Here is a 12,803-nt window from a genome sequence, read left to right on the forward strand (position 1 = left end):
AACCCTGAGTAGCAAGTGCAATTGCCGTCTTCAAGTCCTCTCGGTATGTAGTCGGCACGTACTTGCGGGTCATGATCGTAACCACCTGTTGCCACTCAGTCACAGGTGGCCAACCCATGCGTGCCTGCTGTTGTACCAGTCGGTTCCACCAAGTGCGCGCTGCTCCTTGAAAGTGCAAGGTAACGATCTCCACTTTCTCATGATCCTCGTAATGACAGTGTTGAAGAACATGGCTAGTACTCTGCAACCAATAAATGAAAGTAGAAGGGTCATAAGTACCAAGGAAGGGTTCGATCTTTACCTTAATCTCACGGCGAGCTGTATGGGTGGGTGGTGGCGTGTCTCTCTATTGGCCAGCTGCAGGTGCATAATAATTCTGCTGATGTTGTCGTTGCTGCGGATGACCAACTGGATGTGGGGGGTGCCGTCGCTGCGCTCTTGGAGGACCGGCATCCTGCTGCTGATGATGTGGTTGAGGGAAACCTTGTGCAGCATAGTAAGCAGCTCTGGTTTCTTGCTGCTGCGGAGGAGGTACCCAACCTGTACGATGATACTGGAGCTCTGGTGGGTCCGTAGGGGTGGGTGATAGCCTGCTGTAAAGCCATACGCCCCTACCTCCTCGTCCTCAAGGTCGTATTCTGGGAACCTGTCATCTGGATCTGACCCAACAGGGGAAACTGTACTCTGATGGTCAGCAAAAGATTGGACATTGAAGGATTCAGAATGTACCTGATGTCGACTCTGACAAACGTTGGAGGGTATCCGAGGCTTGCTGCCAGATGCCTGCAAAGGCGTACGCCTCGTCTGGCGTCCAGAGGCATGGACATGAACCTGTTCGTCCTCCTCTGAAGACGCGTCGGCATCCTCGTCCTCCTCCTGAAAGTCGAGAGGCTGTCGCTAGTATGTCCTAGAACGCTGCTGCGTGGTAAGTGCGTGGTTGTTCTTCTTGGAACCCTTATGCTGAAGCTGTGTAGGAGACTCCTCTAACAGAATACCCTTGTCGTTCTTCTTCTTCTTCTGAGCTAAGGTCCTCTGGTCATCATCTTTAGGCGACGGAGAAGGGAAAGCCCGACTCAGCATGTCCTTCATCTCGGCAAAGTTGGCGTCTTGACGGGCAAAGTTCTCCTCATGACTTTGTTGCGCTGCCAGCAACATCTCAACTGATGCCGCCAGCTGATCGACAAGACCAGTGTGCTGTCCGTCGTCGGAGTTCACCATGATCCTGAAAAGATAACAGAAACCTCCAACAGAGCAAAAGGCAACACAAGCAAGCAACAAAGAAAGGAACAGGAAGTCGAACTATCCCAGATATCACAACAAAAACCAAGGCTGATATGGCCGTGAGGGCGTGTAGGCGAAGGATAAGCACACAACAATCACAAAATGCAGCAATAACTCAGCAAACAAAGTGTAGATATAATCGCAGGAATATAAGCCTTGCTGCTAACAAGACCTAAAGAGCCAAGACAGAACTGCCTGCACCCTAATACCCATACAGAAACCTCAACTGCAGTCGCCCGGATATAACGGCAGGCAACAGAACTGAATCCGGCGTGAACCTAGGCGTCCCGGCTATGCAGCTGTAAACTAACAAAAGCGGATAACTCACGACAATTGTAAGAAGGATAACTGTAAAAGCGAATGCAGAAACCGACACAAAAAGAAAAAGAAGTTCAAAACCCCCAAAATCACACTTTTTTCAACTTCAAATGTAGTTTTCGGTGCGTAAACGACCTCAAACGCCGTTTTCACCCTATATAACACGGCAAAGCCGTGACTTGTGAAAAGTAGACGATTCCCTTCGATTTGATATATTATGCGTCCCAAACGGACACCAAATGACCTAATTGTCCGATTGTCCGCAGAATTTCCGATTGTCCGCAGATTTTCTTGCCGCAGAAAAGGAAAGATTCACTTGCCGATTTTTTTTTGTTTTGTAATTTCGGCACAAAGAGATCTGGCTTCTTATAATCAAAAGATCTCGCCCTTTTTTTTTAATTACAGAAATTGCCAAGAACCCTAATTGTGTTTTTCAATTGAGAATAGTCGTCGTTCTTGAAGATCAAGGAAAGAAGGTGCAAGTAAACAACTTAACCTATATGCTTGAACTAAATCGACAATTCAATCACCAAATTATCAAAACAAGAAGCAATTATTGTGTGGAAGGGACAGGGAAGATGCGACACAGCGGAGTTACGATTTTTTTTGACAAATTTCGATTACAGAAGTATTGAAAAACAACTCGAAATTTTTTTTTTGGATTTTTTTGACACGAAATGGCAAGAAAACAGTCGGAAAAAAAATTGGAATTTTTGTTTGACACGAAATAGCAAGAAAACAGTCGTGATAATCAAGGAATCAATTCGACTTACAGATTCGAAGGCTCTGATGCCAGTTGATGTGACCTTGTGTTGAAGAAGGCCTCAATTATCCGGTATTGATCGATGAATCTGCAGTAGGGCGAATCCTCCTTTGAACTCGGATCTGATGGAAGGTTGTAGAGATGAAAAGATGGCGATGCGGAAGTGATGCAGATTAAGAGAGTCTTCTCGATCTTAATCTGGTGGATGAATTCCAAGAGAGTCGTCTCAATCTGGGATTCAAGGAATGACGCTAATGCAACTTCGGATGGAGAAAGCTCTCAACAAAAGTTCTGAATTATTAACGTGGGTTCTAGGGCTGGCTTCTCTAGGGCTTTTATATGATAAGCCTTGGAGAAGAAAAGACCTAAAAATACATAAGGGGCCGGCCATGCTATACATAAAGAAAGGCCTCCTAATGCTTCTCAAAATAGCAAATAATGTCTAGGAAAAATACTGATAAAAGTCATAAATTAGAAATATCGATAACTAGGCAAATAGAGATCAATATCCCTAATCTGTAAGCTCCGGGATCTCTGCAGCCTGTGAAGACGTCCCGACTGTAACTAAGCTCATAATGGATCCATCCTCGGTAGTTGGACGTCCCTGTCCTGCTACGAGCCTTGTCACTAGTGATTGAGTCGCAGCTTGAATAGCTTTGGCTCGTGCTCTAGTAATCGGGCCTGTGGACCTAAGAGTCATAGCCTCCTCCTCGTCTATAGCTGTCAAGGTAGGTGAGGTCACATCACATCATGCGGTATACGAATGACATCTACAAGTATGTTACCATTCATAACTCCACAGCTTGAAATGTTTCTTCAACACTATCTCTATACTAATACATCTGACATTTAAGAAATAAACTGACTACAGGCGGGGCAACACAACCAGTTAGAGTGGGAAAGACAAAGAAACCACCGACCATCAATCCTGAAAGTAAGTTTCCTTACTATAAATTGACATTAGGAAAAGAATGCTGCAGAAAATTAAAAAACAATAATGTCAACAGATACAAATGTGAAGTACGCAAATCTTGATCCATCACCAACCTAATGTAGCTCATGCAATGCAATCATGTGGATTGAAGAGAGGGTACAGTCCTCCAACAAGAACAATCCATCCTTCTCGATATGTTGTAAGGAAGGGAAGGTTAAAATGCCAATTATACACCAACCACCAGAGCCATTGTATTCACTACTCACCGCAATGACTCCAATTGGAGCAGGTTTCAGACAAAAAATAAGAGTCTACAACAGTATGTTTGCGTGCACCTCTTTTGGAGCAAAAATTTATGACAAAATCAATCATACACGAGGTCCATATACCTTTCATATATGTGGTAAAAACTATCACCGGATTGGTAGTCTACTGCCTCCAGAGGGGAATCAGCCGCGTTACGCTCAGTTGTATTTTTTTGATACACAAAATGAGGTGCAGCAGAGAATGGGTTGTATTAACCTAACGAGTAATGATGTTGATCCTGCAATTGTTATTTGCCTTATTGGGATGTTGGATAACCACAGTGCGGCAACAAAGGCATTCAGAATGGCTAGAGATTGGGCAAGGTCGACAAATGAATCGATAGACTTCAAACTAAAGTTTATTGGTCAACGGTCTCCACACTTACGACAGTACAATCTACCATCTGTTCAAGAGGTGGCGGCTCTTATCATTGGCGGTTTGGGAGATAGCACTGCCCCAAGGGACATCTACGTCGAGAGCAAACTTGGAGGCCCACAACGTATCTCAGAATTACATCTTATGTACATGGCTCTACAATATCCTCTTTTGTTCCTACATGGTGAAGACGGATTTCATGTCAAGATTGAGTACTCAACACAGGAAACGGATAAACGAGGCAAACGCGAATACGTAACTATGAGAGAATATTATTGTTTCCAAATACAAGAAAGATGTAATAAGGGTATCACATTAACACATACGGGAAGGCTATTCCACCAATACGTTGTGGATGCTTACATAGCCGTAGAGGAAGGGCGGCTTCGATTGATCCGTTTCAACCAAAAAGAACTGCGAGCAGATCTATACAATAATATCTGTGACACTGTTATGCAGGGGGATACGGATGCCAGAGCAGTGGGAAAGAGAATAATCCTACCTGCCACATTCACAGGCAGCCCCAGATATATGGCCCAAAACTACCAGGATGCTATGGCTCTTTGCCGGGCGTACGGGAATCCAACATTATTCATTACCTTCAAAGCTAATCCAAAATGGCCGGAAATGAATAACATTATCTCCCCATTCAAGTGGCTTACGAAAAATGACAGACCGGACCTCATGACAAGACTGTTCAAGCTCAAACTGAACTAGCTTATAGAGGACATAAAGATGAAGGAAATCTTTGGACCACTACATTCAAGTAAGACTTTACTACACAAGCACTGTAATTCTGTTTGAATGTACATACAATTCATAGAAACGACCATAAAAAAAAGAAAAAAATAGGGAAACAACTTAATTTAAAAGGGAACAATCTATACACAATTTCAAGCACATATACACAAAACACATTCACATATTGAGACAGGAAAGGATTCCACATTATGATGAATTAGGAGAATGACAATAGGTTTAAACATTCTATGAACACACATGCCATTAACAAATGTAGGGAAATATAAACAAAGAAACAGGCCTAATAATAAAAGGGTGGTCATGAGAATAGATGTATAAGATAAAAACCAACAATAAAGGGTGTAAGAAAATCATATACATATCCACAAACCCGCTTCACATAGTAAGACAGGAAAGGATTCCACATTATGATGAATTAGGAGAATGAAACTTGGTTTTAACACTCTATGAACACATATGCCATTAACAAATCTAGGGAAATATAAAAAATACAAAATACATAATAATAAAAGGGTGGTCATGAGAATAGATGTATCACATCAAAAACAAAAACAAAAAGTTTATAAAAGATAATAGACATATCCACAAACCACATTCACATATTAAGACAGGAAAGGATTACACATTATGATGAATTAGGATAATGACACTTGGTTTTAACAATCTATGAACACACATGCCAATAACAAATGTAGGTAAATATAAACAAAAAAACAAGACTAATAATAAAAGGGTGGTCATGAAAAGAGATGTATCACATCAAAACAAGAAAAACATTGTTTAAAAAAGATCATAGACCAATAGTGAAGGGTTTTAAAACATTAACAAACTCTAATTAAGGATATAAATAATTAAAACGTGCCATCACTACTACATGTTTATGAGTAGATGAAACAGAGAAAACAATATTTCAAAGGCATGATAGGTAATAAAAAAAAGGATTAAAGAAGATAATATAGCACAACAAATAAATAAGGAAAAAAACTGCATGCTTGAAAACGAACGATTAAATGATACACAGAAAAAAAATACACCTAACAATTATATTGACATGTTTCCGCAGTTATATAAACAATAGAGTTCCAAAAGAGAGGGCTGCCACATGCACATATACTCCTCTGGTTGAAAAACAAGGCCAATGTCAAAGTTGGAAAAGATTTGGACAACTACATAAGTGCGGAAATTCCGTGTCAGGAGATGGAACCACAAGCATACAAAGCAGTTACAAACCATATGATGCATGGACCTTGTGGGGACTCAAACAGGAAGGCACCGTGCATGATTGACGGTGAGTGCTCAAAGTGATTCCCGAGGCCGTTCTACGTAGAGACAACTCTGGATCAAGAAGGTTTCCCGGTATACAAACGCAGAGATAACGACAGGAAGGTGAGAAAGGGGAGAATTGACCTGAACAATGGACACGTCGTACCTATAACCGATACTTACTCCTTAAATACGACGCTCACATCAACGTGGAGTGGTGCAGTCAATCACGGGCAATAAAATACCTGTTCAAGTACATAAATAAGGGACCTGACCGTGCAACGGTAATTGTAATGAAAGACGGAGGACAATCAAAGAATGGAGAATCAACCACTGAAATGCAAATAGATGAGATAAAGAGATACATAATGTGCAGATTCCTATCAGCGTGCGAGGCCTCTGGCGACTCTTCAGGTTCGACATACACTATAGCTGGCCCGCAATCATTCGACTATCATTCCACTTGACAAATCAGTTTCCTGTAACACTATCAGATGACCAACACTTGGCCAACATAGTATCGTCTGACCGTGTGAAACAGAGCATGTTCACAGAGTGGCTCTCACTAAACAGACGAGACCCAGCAGCACGACAATACACATACGCAGAAATACCAAAGAAATATGTGTGGAATAGGACAGGAAAACAATGGACAAAGCGCGGGACCCAGAAACCAATTGAGAGGATAGTATAATGCAACCCGGCTGCAGGTGAAAGGTACTCTATGAGAATGCTATTGAATGTGGTAAAAGGACCGTTGTCGTATGACGATATCCAAACGGTAAGGGGCCATGTGTACACTACATACGGGGAGGCCTGCTACACAAGAGGAATGTTAAATGAAGACCGGGAGTGGACATACGCAATTAAAGGAGCACAACAATGGGCAACTGGGACGCAGATGAGGGAGCTATTCGTAATAATAATATTATTCTACGAAGTGAGCTCGCCATCAAACCTTTGGGCTGCTGATTGGGAAGCATTATCCGAGGACATACTATACCAAAAAAGACGCCAATTTAGATTCCCAACACTACAACTCAGTGATGAGCAAATCAAAACATATTGCCTTATTCAAATAGAGGACAACCTGGGGAGACATGGAAAATCCCTAACAAACTACCCAGACCTCCCAATGCCAGACAAATCACTACTGACCCCTATGGATAACAGACTCATACAAGAAGAATTATCATACAACACAACAGAAATGGCAGATCTACATGAAGCACGAAAGCCACAACTAAACCACGAACAAATGAGAGTATACACAAGAGTATTGAAAGCAATGGAGGATAAAATAGGGGGATTATTCTTTGTCTATGGAGCGGGCGGCACGGGAAAGACATTCATGTATAAGGTTATAATGGCCAAGATACGTTCAGAAGGAAACATAGTCCTAGCGGTAGCTTCATCAGGTACACATTCAACAAACTAATCAATTTAATAAGACAATAGAATTGGGATTAGAAACCCAAAATCTCAACTACGAAAATAGAAATAATGAAAATGAAAATAATAAAAAAAATATAATGGGAAAATTTAAATATTTAGCAATGCGCAGTTGACACTAAATAAGAATGGTTGAGAGTACGGACCTATCCAATACATGGAATAGGCTAATAGTGGAATTAAAAATAAAAAACTGTCATGAATCCTAAATGTCATGTAACTTAAAATGGTATTATGTGGGAAGGATAGCAGCTTTGCTTCTAATAGGCGGCCGAACAGCACACAATAGATTTGTGATCCCCTTAGATCTACTTGAAGACAATACGTGCGGAATACCGCAAAGATCGCACTTGGCGCAGCTCATACAAGAAGTCCAATTAATAATTTGTGATGAGGCTCCAATGACACAAAGGTTTGCTTTTGAGGCACTTAATAGAACATTGCAAGACATAAGAGCAACAAAACACGAAAGCAATAGGAACCGCCTATTTGGGGGCATACCGGTGCTGTTAGGAGGAGATTTCCATTAAATATTGCCCGTTATAACAAAGGGAAAGAGACAAGACATAGTCCAAGCATCAATAACCAGCTCCCCATTGTGGAAGAGTTGTGAAATACTAAACCCTAGTCAAAGCATGAGGGTTTCTGAAAAAATGGCAAACGGGGACATAGATAAAGAAAAACAAGAGTTCAATGCATGGATTCAACGGATTGGGGAAGGGAAAGAACCGGCGATAAAAAAAAGGAGATGAGGACGAGGTTACCTGGATTAAGATACCACAAAAATACCTCATCAAATATGGAACCAACCATATACAGGATCCAATCGACGAGGTATTCCCAGACTAACATACAAAGATAGAAAACACCGTGTATCTACAAGACAGGGTGATACTTACACCATTGAATCAGGATGCAGATGAATTCAACAGGCATATGTTTGACGCACTACAAGGGGAAGTGAGGATGTACAAAAGCTCTGACGAGGTATGCATGGCATCTACGGACACAGCCGAACAACGACAAATGTAACCTATAGAATTCCTAAACACGCTCAACATCCCAGGTAAGCTCCCAACGTGGACGGCTTAAATGTCCACCACATTAAAGGAAAATTTGTAATACATATATACCATCTTAAAACTAAAATAACAATGTCATAAGTATTTAGAGCCTTGCACAATAGGGAAAAGGAACTACAAAAACATTTAATCATCAATTATATACCATTACAAGAATGCCACCTCATGACCTACACATGAAGAAGGGGTTGTCGGTCATGCTACTACGGAACGTCAACCCGACAAAAGGCCTTTGCAACGGAACAAGGCTAATCATAACACACCCGGGAGAATGGGTTATTGAGGCAGAAATAATCACAGGAAACTGTGTTGGTAATTGAGTCATAATTCTGAGAATCACTTTAAGCTCAACTCAAACAAAGTGTCCTTTTATAATGAAAAGAAGGCAATTCCCGGTAAAACTGTGCTTTGCGATGACAATAAACAAGAGCCAGGTACAATCGTCAAAGATCGTCGGCATGTACCTTCCAAAGCCCGTCTTCTGTCACGGCCAACTCTATGTGGCTATTTCCAGGCTGACAAGACCATTGGGTCTAAAAATTATGTTGATAGAAAGCGGAAACAACACAACAAACTACACGAGGAACGCCGTGTTTAAAGAAGCATTCAACAACATCGAACAAAAAAACAAGGTACAAATGGGGAAAAGGAGTATGTAAAGGTGATAAAAAAAAATAAAGATTAAGCCTTATCACGCATAACAATCTATTTTGTAACACAGGACTACATAGAAGCAGACGTTGCAGCAATGGATGGGACACATGACGGCTAAACAGATTGACAGTAGGAGGACAGGTGACACCAAAAAAAGAAAAAACAAAAAAAGGAAAAATGTAAGGGATTTTATGTAATAAGGAAAAATGAAGAAGATTGCGGAAATAACATGAACTTTTTTCCATAGAAAATTGTTTCATAAAACATTATGTTGTTCACACAAGGACAAAATGCCCGTGCGGAGCACGGGCGAGAAATGCTAGTATATTGTAAAGTTAGCATTTCTCAAAAATAATAAATGAGTAGTTGATTGATATGTATTACACACATGGACAATTTCTTGCTTTGGTTTTAGAGAATCCAACACAAAAATTTTATTTTTCAAACACACAAATCCGTATTTTATTTTTGTGGACACAAGCAAGCATCATACTAGCCCGTTAAACTATTCCTATTTTATTATTGAACCACAAGAATATTTTATCCTATTGTTTGTTTTCTCTTTTGTCGTTTCATACTCATCCGTAATCAATGGTGGTCAAAGTCGTTTTTACTCTTCCTTCATAACTCTTCCACGGAGGTTACGATTCTTTTAATAAATCGGAGGTTTCAAAAATTGTTTTTACTCTTCCTTCATAACTCTTCCATGAAGGTTACTGTACTTTTAATAAATCGGAGGTTTCTCTTGCCCAATTAATTATCACGGTTACTGGCTCTTAACCTTGTAAAGCTTGTAAATCAAGCCAAACCCTTTCCTTTTCCAAAACCAAATCCTCTCCCTCTATAGATTAGATGCGATGACAACAATTGGGGGGGGGGGGGACAATCATCCCGACAACAGAATCCGGAATTGAAGCGCCTCACATTGGTGTACGTCGGAGTCGTGCCTTTCTTTATTAGATCTGTAATGGCACCTGTAACCAGAGCACAAGGAGGAAGCAGATCAGAACAGGAACATGACAAGGAAATGTGAAACTAGAAACCGTCAAGGAGACGACCACTACCACGGTGGCCGGAGGAGGAAAGCAAAAATGTGATGAAATCAATTTTATTGCGCAATCATTTTTAGAAACCTCTACTAAAATTCTCCTCCTTGTCCTTTGTTTGATTGATATGTGATGAAGTAACTAGAGTGGGAGGAAGGCACGTACCAAAAACCGGAAAGGAGACGACCACGGTCTCCAACGGAGGAGGAAAGGTATCTTTCATACTGAAGATCAAGGTAATCAATTCAATTTTATCACGCAACCAAATTTATATCAAAATTCTCCTTTTCAGTGTCTTATGGTTCTCTGTGATAAAATCAATTTTTTTGCGCAATCAGTTTTATAAATCTCAATTAAGATTCTCCTCCTTCTCCTTTGTTTGATTGATTTGTGATGAATTAACTAGAGTGGGAGGAAGGAAGGTACCAAAAACCTGAAAGGAGACGACCACGGTCGCCAACGGAAGAGGAAAGGGTATTTTCATACTGAAGATCAAGGTAATCAATTTCGTCGAACAACCAATTTTATATCAAAATTCTCCTTTTCAGTGTCTTATATTTCTCTGTGTTTGTCAGATGATGATGTTGATTATAGTATCCCACCCCACTCATCCAGGGAATATGCAGGTATAAAAATTTTATTTGAATTCTTGTGATACTATAATTTTAATATTGCTCAAAAACACTAAACGACACCACAAAAACTATTAATGGCTCCACAAATATCTTATCTCTTCTTTATATATATCTCTATCTCTATCTCTTCTTTCTCTACATCTAATCTAATCTAATATATTGTAAAGTTAGGTTGGACACAAAAAGAAATGTTTAGTTCATCCATATTTATTACACAAATCCAACACAAAGCCACATTCTATTGTTGTTGGCCCAATTTATTCGGCCCAATTTGGTTAGCCCAATAGCCCAATCCCTCATTCTTAGCATATAAATAGAGACATTCTCCATTGTGCAAGAATGTTTTCCTCACTTCCTCTCGTCATATCTCTTCCTCTCTTTTGAGAAGTATGCTCTGTAGTTGCCCACATAAGGGATCCTCTACATCAGAAACTCGATTTTTTTCTTAGATCTAAATCGATTTGAGAAGTATGCTCTGTAGTTGCCTACATATGGGACCCTCTACATCAGAAACTTGATTTTCTTCTTAGATCTAAATCGATTTGAGAAGTATGCCCTCAAACTCAACTTGAATTTTGTTTTAATTTCCCCAGTTGCACTTATTTTCTTTAATCATCTTTTTGGAAACAAGTGTGAAAGAAAACTAAAATCTCTCACATAAAATGAAAATTACATTAGCCTTCTACTCAATTAGGAAAGATAAATAGTCAAATTAAGTAAATTAAGCTATGCGTCCCTTTGAATTCCATTACTATTAAATAAAAATCTTTTCTTATTCTGAAGCCCCATTGAACCTTTGCTCTTTCTATGTTCCTACCCTTCTTTGTACAAGTCAAAGCATCATCTCCATTGCTCTATAAATAAATAAATGAACACACACATACAGTCATATAAGCGAGCACATCACCATGAATCTATACATTATATCAAATCATAATCCTTATAAAGTTGAGTTTTTAAGCATATTTCTCAACATACCCTTATTTTCATTATTGATCATTTTTTAAATAAATGCGAAAGAAAAACGAAAAACTCTCAAATAAAATAGAAGTTGTATTAACCCTCTACTTGATTATGGAAGATAAATAGTCAAACTAATTAAATTTAACTTCATGTCTCTTTGAATTCCAAGACTCCACGTAATTCATTTCATATCCTTTAGTACAATTAAATATTCTCATTCTCAAACCTGCTTTAAACCTTTTCTCTTTTTATGTTCTGACCCTTCTTTGCAGAAGTCAAAGCATAACCTCTATCACTCTATAAATACAGAAATGAATGCATGCATGCAGTCCCATAAAAGCGGCCATCACTATGAATCTACGAATAAAAAAGTGAGTGATTTTATGATTGGGAAAAGATGATCAATATCAAAGCGAAGTCAAAGTTAATGTCAATTTATTCCTATAAATTTTTATTCTTCTGCATGTTTCTTCCATCTTTTCTATTACCTTCAATTCTTAATATGTGTATATAGTTTGTTGTCATTTTAACGATGTTAGTTAATATAGTGGATGAAATGGAATTTAAAACTTTAAAAAATAGGCTCAAATAATAACAACGAAAGGTTACGTACCTAATCAAAAACAATATAATGTACAATAATCCATAGAGTATCACACATGGTCACATAAGTTACGTAATAAAAAAAGCTTAAATTGCAAGTATGTGCTTGACCGACAATGCACATTGTATGTTAAAGCAACAACTTATTCTATTAATTTCTAAGGAGAATGACACCTCAATTATATGTTTTCATCTATACAAAAGATCCAACCACCCAAACGCAAGCCCGTGCGAAGCACACAACTCTTCAATAAAAGTAATTTTCCTTTAAAAAAAAAGAAAGACACAATAGCCTATACTCCTCATGCCATCACTAGTATAATGTAAAGTTGGGTTAACAAAAAATACTAAATGCATATTCTTTCA

General features: G+C 39.2%; 1 pseudogene; it reads left to right on the forward strand.

Annotated features, from left to right (window-relative positions):
• Positions 1–3,434: 3,434 nt before the first annotated feature.
• On the forward strand, positions 3,435–9,308 carry LOC141247842 (uncharacterized; annotated as a pseudogene).
• The last annotated feature ends 3,495 nt before the right edge of the window (positions 9,309–12,803 follow it).

Source organism: Phyllobates terribilis, unplaced genomic scaffold, assembly GCF_046119375.1.
Source record: "Phyllobates terribilis strain yellow unplaced genomic scaffold, ASM4611937v1 Scaffold_3307__1_contigs__length_82905, whole genome shotgun sequence".
Taxonomy (NCBI): Eukaryota; Metazoa; Chordata; class Amphibia; order Anura; family Dendrobatidae; genus Phyllobates; species Phyllobates terribilis.